This window comes from Hylobates moloch, unplaced genomic scaffold (genome assembly GCF_009828535.3).
Source record: "Hylobates moloch isolate HMO894 unplaced genomic scaffold, HMol_V3 SCAFFOLD_4, whole genome shotgun sequence".
Lineage (NCBI taxonomy): Eukaryota > Metazoa > Chordata > Mammalia > Primates > Hylobatidae > Hylobates > Hylobates moloch.
The window spans coordinates 50,796,188-50,802,187 of NW_026652279.1; the positions used below are offsets into that span (position 1 = coordinate 50,796,188).

General features: G+C 38.4%; 1 protein-coding gene across 6 annotated transcripts in view; it reads left to right on the forward strand.

Annotated features, from left to right (window-relative positions):
• LOC116466972 (uncharacterized) overlaps positions 1-6,000 on the forward strand; it is a 176,628-nt gene that overhangs the window by 99,422 nt on the left and 71,206 nt on the right. Inside the window, exon 1 of one of the 6 annotated variants that reach the window (XM_058437537.1) lies at positions 2,916-2,937. The exons of the other annotated variants lie outside the window; for them this stretch is intronic. The gene's annotated coding sequence lies outside the window, so the exon portion shown is untranslated. Of the gene's footprint in view, positions 1-2,915; positions 2,938-6,000 lie in introns of those variants that run through there. 6 annotated transcript variants of the gene reach the window in all.

Here is a 6,000-nt window from a genome sequence, read left to right on the forward strand (position 1 = left end):
ACTTTAAAATTCACTGAAACCTGTCAGGTAAACACGGCTGATTAAACAAATGTGTTAATCTCTGCTCCCTCTCAAGTTTCCAGCAAAATTACAAGAAGGTATAGAAAATATACTGATTCATACATGACAAGACAATGAAAATTGAAGAGAAGACTGCAACAGGCAAGAAAGAGAAAAGTTAGAGAGGAATATGACAAGGGGATGAAAGAAACAATAAGGCACAGGAAAATGAATCTTAAAAGCAGGCAGAAGGAGATAACAAGGTGCAAACCTACTGATGTGTCAAACCATGGAAATATTGAGATAATAGAGGTACCAGTTATCAAGAAGGAGGGGTATCATGGGGATTAAAAACAAAGGAATTGGTTTGAAATATATATAGATTTAAGATATGAATTAAAATTAGGCAGACATCCAGGCCTTCACCCCTATCTGAGAAGCATGTGCCCATCCTTCTGCCACCTCCAAAGGAGATGAAAGGTTTGATTTCACAGAAATGTCACCATAAGGACTAGACTTGTGGTTAGCAGTCACAAAGGGTAAGTTGTCTAAATCAAATCAGAATAGATTAAGTGAAAGTGTACAATATATGATGAGAACACATCTTTCCCCCTTTCCTGCACAGCTCTCAGAAAATCAGCAGTCACCTCCTTCCTGAGGCAGGAACCTGGAGGGTACCTTTCTGAGGATATTGAAGAGCCAAAGTGAAACTAACCACAGATATTGACATGTTGTATACCCTACAAAAGGAGCTAGCTGGCCAATCTGCACAGTGAAGTGAATATTCTTAAAAGACTCACCCACGTATGGAGTTTCCTATCAGCTTTATTGTATATCACTTTCAAATATGAATAAATCATCAAGGATAACCTGACATTTGAGGAACTCCTCCCAACAAGAAAGAAGATAAAACAAAGAAAAAGAAATTGACAAAAATAGAAGCAATACAAGAATCAGAGAAAAACTAAAAACAAATTGTGATTCTCATTCTCAGAAAAAAATGAAATGATGTCATTTTAATTAAAGAACTAGATGCTAAAAAGGTAAATTATTGAAAATTAAGAATGAAGTCATAGAAAATAAAACATGATACCTGAAATAATAAAAAAACCAATATGCTACTTGAAAATTAAATCAAGGAAATTTCTCAGAAAATAGAATGAAAAGGTAAAAAGGAGAGAAAAGCTTAGAAAAATCAAAAATCAATCCAGTAGTTTTTATAGTGGATAAGAACACATCCCCCATCTATTATAGATGACTAATAGATGATCTAGAAAGAGACAATAAATTAAATGGGAAAAAAAATCTCAAGAAAATAATACAAGAAAATTTCCATTAATAAAAGGCATGAATCTCGAGATTGAAAGGGACTTCTGAGGGATTAGAATAATTCATTTACAAAAACAAAAAGCAGAAGAAAAAAAAGTAAAATAGACCCAAACCAAGGTATGCCCTCATGAAATTCATACCAGCAGGATAATGAGACAATCCTAAAATTATTCACAGAATGAAACATTGCATACAAAAGATTGGGATTAAGAATGACATCATATTTTTCAACAGCCATCATCAGAAGGAATTCCTTAAAAACTCTGATAAAAACAATTTTTACTCCCCAGACTCAATCTACAAACAAATTATAAAGAAATTGTGAGAATACCATAATGTCTAAAAACGTTTACTCTCCTACGCTATTTTTTAGGTAGTTACTCTAAAATGAGGGGTTAATTCCAAAACCACAACCACCAAACAAAAACAAGACAAAATCTGGAAATAGGAGATTCAACACTAGGGAGGTGAAAGCACTTTCCATGATGATGGCAAAGAAAAGTGCCAGGATGAGAGCTTTTGTGCTTCAAACTTAGCAACAAGCTAAGAGAAGGTAGAGTGACTTTGGAAAAAGCATAGAACTCATGGATATTTAAAAAAATAAATGTGACTGTGTGGAAAAGTGAAACAAGAAATTGTTGGAAGCTGCAAGTAAAGTTATAAATGGACCAAAAAACGTTAAAGATGTACAAAAAAAGGAAGAAACTGTTAACTTTAGGGAAAACTGAAATTAAGAAAGAAAATGTAATAGTACATGGTCTTGCAGAAAACAATGTAGATACTAAATACCAACTTTATAAAAAATATATTTTAATCGTATTAGGTGGAGAAAGAGAAAGCAGAGTAAGACTGCTATTGTCTTCAAATAAGATAAAATCAGAAGCCTAACTTGATAAATCAGGACATAACAGATTAGGCATATTATTTTTTAACATGAAGTTAAATGTCAGAAAAAAGATCCACCACCTTGTAAGTGACTGTATGGTAGGATAAGTTAGAGGCAGGGGACTGCAGTTTCCATTACAACCCTTTAAATTCTGTGCATATATTACTCTGATAAATATAAGAATTAGCAATTAATTATTAAATATTGGGATTTAACTTATTTACAATAAGAAGGTTCATTCTATTTTACCTTGTTGCCTATGGTGTCCAAAGGTCTCTGGTTCCTAAAGGAGGGGCAAGGAAAAGAGAGGCACCTATTTCTCCTTTCACCCTGAAATATTGCTTGGAGTGTAAACTGCAGGCCTCCACACTGCCTCCATACCATGATCTCAAACATCAACCCAGAGAGAGGGCCCTTTCTCCTTCCAAATATTCTTTAAAAAGGCCACACTGATGTTCTCAGAGGCAAGGCTCAGGATCCCTGTAAGGAACAATCTTCATTTTCAGCTCCTCTGGTTTCCCGGAGGAAGACTTTTCTTGTAACACTTACGGTATCCTCTACCTCTCACTGGCTCCTCCCTGAGCAAGGAAGAAGGACTTGATCATATTAAGGGATAGGAGAGGAGGAACTGGGCATGCCTGTTTCTGCTCCTTCCAGTCATCTTGGAAGTGCACACTTCTGAGGATGTGCAAACCGAAGCCTGCTCCTCTGTGTTGTACCAGGTATCGTCTCTTACCCGAAGGCTCTGAATGGGGAAGTCTAGCTGTTTATCCAGTGCTGCCAGTGACTGCATGGGATTAGTTTGCTCATTTCTGCAGTTCACAATTAGGAAGTCCATTACTGTCCCATACCTCTACTGGAGCTTTCAATAGTAGTAAAGGTAATGTTTTGTTTCCATTAGCCAACTATCCAGTTGTCCGTAGTTATTATTTATAGGGCCAGATCTAATTCAACATTAACTCTGTCAAATATCTGACTGTGGTGTCTTTGTGTTTCTTGGTTTTCCCGTGGGATTTTCTGTGGTCAACTTGGTGGCAGTGTATAAATACCATTCTAGTAAATTTTAAATGCTATGGTCTTATGTAAAATTTCTTTGCATTATTGGGGTTGTAAAGTCAACTACTTAATGAAAAAAATGAAGACATTTAGTTAAATTTTCTTTATTTGCAAGCAACCAACGTTGAAAATGTAAATAAAAGCTGTCAGTTGAAAGATAGAATAACACTTTACATTCTCCTCCTGGGAAAACATGAAAATTAGGAATTTGAGGATTTAGTTAAGGGAAAAGATAATGAAAATGTCATATATTTTCATATTGTATCCCAAGAGAAGTTGGGATTGTAATATTTCATATTGTATCCAAGAGAAGTTGGTCATCTTAAATTAGGTAAATGATTTATATAACAAACATACTTTGTAACATAGAATTATTGAGCATCTGCTGTGTGCCAGACATCTTCTGTGTACCAGGCACTGTTTTAATGTTAATGATACAAAATTTGATGGTGATGATACAATAGTGAACAAACAGACAAAAATCCCTGCCCTTGTGGAGATTACTTTCTGATGGAGATTACTTTCTAAAAGAATAAACCATAAGTAGGTAAAACATATGGTACGTTAGAAGATAATGAGTGTTATGGAGAAAAAATAATTTATCTAATTTTGGTCATTGTAGAAAATAAAATAAGTAGAGGTTCTTCTTCAAAGGGACTTTCCTCCAAGTCTAATTGAAAATAGATAGTAACCTCTCTTAGAAGCAAAATTTATTCAAAGAATTGTGCTAATATTCTTAAACATCTGCTAGCTGTAATAAAGAAATCAATATACTCTGTGTTCTTAGCTCCCACATTTTAGCCTAGATATTTGCCCTGGCATGCCTGAACAAGTCCAAGCAAGCATTAGGTCATAGCCTATTCCTCTTATTTGGAAGTGCTTTTGCCTCTCTCAGCACTCCACAAGTTACTTCCTCTCTTCCTTTGTTGTCCTCTGCCTTTGCCTCTTTTGGGAAGTTCTAAGTTGCTAGCCAGTCGGGTCGAGTACAGAATGTAAGGTCCCATTCCAGCCAATGGAAATCGAACCCAGCAGTAGGGTGGACGTGTCAGGTTATAAATGACCCTGTCTCCTTTGTTCATGTGTGCTTTCCTGGCAAGACTGCTAGTGAGCAGCACCTTTTCTGCAGAAAGTAAACTAGCCTTGCTGAGAGATTCTTTGTCTCACTGTTGATTTTTGCAACACTGAGCACGGGTTCCCAACAATTTGGTGGCCCGTATGGGGAATAACATTCCCCTCTGGGACAGTCTTTGCCCCTCTCTCATGGGGAGGTGCCCTGCCAACCGTTGTTGCCGCGGCCGCAGCAGGAGAGCCGGGACCTACCTGGTGCGAGGAATATACTTGGATTCTCAGCAATGCGGGGAAAGAGAGAGGCTTGCGGGACCATGGTGACCAGGTGTCTCCGTGCGTGGGCCAAGGTAGGAAAAGCCGCAAGAGGGCGGCAAAGTACTTCCTTGGTGGTCAGCTTTTGGAGGCTGAGTAGTTGTGTGTATGTGTGAATGATTATCCCTGCTATTCGGCATGGATTATCCTGCTGTTCGGCAGAATGTGTAAACACAGACGGAAAGAATGAAAGGGACCTCCAAAAGGGAGAGGGAGGAAGGCTAACCTCTTGGGAAAGAGAATCAGCGAGACATCTCTGGTTTGAGAGATTGAGCCTTTAGCAAGCTTTTAAAGACTGGACAGGCGAGAAATCTCCAGTATGGAGGATCTGGGGGATTGGGCCTCCGCGGGAGAAAGATAGGTAAGACATCCCTAGTATGTGGGATTGGATTTATCTAGGATCAAACCTTGGCAAGCCTCCAGAGGAAGGGAAGGTGAGAAGCCTCTAGTAGAAGAGGTTGAGTCCCCTTCTGTGCACCCAGGAGTGCTAGAAATCTCCAGCAAGGGGGGTTGAAAGCTCGAGGGAAAAGGTCTATTCTAGTTAGGCACCACCCCAAACCTTCAAGATAGGAAATGTTCTGAGTAAAACAGGGAAAATAAAGAGCTGCGGCTACAGCACTATTAGTTGAAGAAGGTAGAAAATTAACCTTTGGGGGGGAAATTAATTGTAAGCATGCCCCACCAAGTTAGAGCTGTTTTAAATCAAAAAGCAGGAAGGTAGCTTACTGACTCCAGAATCTTAAAATATAAGGCTATTTTGCTAGGAAAAGATGATTTCATCTTTTTTTTTTTTTTTTTTTTTATACTTTAGGGTTTTAGGGTACATGTGCACAATGTGCAGGTTTGTTACATATGTATCCATGTGCCATGTTGATTTCCTGCACCCATTAACTCGTCATTTAGCATTAGGTGTATCTCCTAATGCTATCCCTCTCCCCTCCCCCCACCCCACAACAGTCCCCGGAGTGTGACGTTCCCCTTCCTGTGTCCATGAGCTCTCATTGTTCAATTCCCACCTATGAGTGAGAACATGCGGTGTTTGGTTTTTTGTCCTTGCGATAGTTTACTGAGAATGATGTTTTCCAATTTCATCCATGTCCCTACAAAGGACACGAACTCATCATTTTTTATGGCTGCATAGTATTCCATGGTGTATATGTGCCACATTTTCTTAATCCAGTCTATTGTTGTTGGACATTTGGGTTGGTTCCAACTCTTTGCTATTGTGAATAGTGCTGCAATAAACATACGTGTGCATGTGTCTTTATAGCAGCATGATTTATAGTCCTTTGGGTATATACCCAGTAATGGGATGGCTGGGTCAAATGGTATTTCTAGTTCTAGATCAA